We start from the raw sequence: 1,278 nt of genomic DNA, 5'->3' as shown, positions 1-1,278 counted from the left end.
AATCTCAGAAGCAAGCTCAAGAAGAACTTGATTTCGCCAGGGTACAAGCCGTAGAGAGAGCACCGATAGGCCGGGACTCCTCTAAAACTCTTTCCTCTCACTCTATCTCTCTATCTCTAATACAAGACTAGATCCAATTGAGACAAATCTTCTCTTGATTGCTAGCTCTGATCTTGGTGGAGATATGGATTAGGGTTTTTGGCCCTCAGGCTCTTAGGATCAAATGCATGGATGCCCTAGAGGGGGTGTAGGTAGGTATATATAGGCTAGAGCATCAATCCTGAGCCCTTGGATCAAACCAACTTGAATAAACGATGGAGATGCAATCCTTAGGGCGGTGGAGAACTGACATAATGACGAGGGACTGCCAGGAGGACCCCATAGGATGACTGGCTTGCAGGTGGAGCCGGTCAGCCCCACTTGTCAGCGGCTCAGGCCCCGCTTTGGTGATTTGCCTTCTGGATTCTTCTAGAGTCTTCCCACGTTGTTTACGCGACGAAATTCTATGATTTTCTTTGACGAATAGGTCCTCCTTGATGGTTTTCTAATTAAATCCTACTGACAACATAGATTCACCAAAATTTATGGAATTTGTCAGTTTAAACCCCTAAGTCTACAGTGGTGATCCATTTTAGCCATTTATGGAAGTTATATTGATGGTTTATGATGAATATTAACTACCGTCAATGAGGACCAAACTATCACATTATCATTATTCAGTTGATACCACAATTCATACATTGTAGGAAATTTTTTAAAAAGTTCATACTTTTGGATGCATGAAACCCTGGTTGTTACAGTCCACCCCCCTTATAGGAATCTCATCCTCGAGATTTAGGGGTTACTACTCTTGAAGGATGGCTATATGGGTTTATCTAAGGTTGATGGCTTTTACCGGATGTCCTACATGCATTCATGCATCAGGTTTTGCAAAGGAGCTTTTTTGAGAAACATTTTAAAAGAAGAGCTTTTTGGAAAGTAGTTTGCATAAAACCCTTTTGAATGTAGAAAGTCATTTGCATTTTAATCGGGGTGAAAATAATTTTTGCAAGATCAAATTGGTTTTTGAAGAGGGGACGTTTCTCAAAAGACCTTTTGAAACTCACGCGAACCGAGTTCGAAATTTATTTTGAAATCAGTTTGTTTTTGTAATCCAAGGTTTTTGGAAAGCAAGTTTAAACACCAGTTGAAAACATTTTCATGCACCAAAATTTTTGTAAAGCGAGTTCAAATGTCATTTGGGAAAACTCTCTTTCTTTGAACAAAGATTTTTGGAAC

The sequence above is a fragment of the Miscanthus floridulus genome, chromosome 8, assembly GCF_019320115.1.
Source record: "Miscanthus floridulus cultivar M001 chromosome 8, ASM1932011v1, whole genome shotgun sequence".
In the NCBI taxonomy this organism is placed as follows: Eukaryota; Viridiplantae; Streptophyta; class Magnoliopsida; order Poales; family Poaceae; genus Miscanthus; species Miscanthus floridulus.
This window is presented reverse-complemented; position numbering follows the sequence as displayed.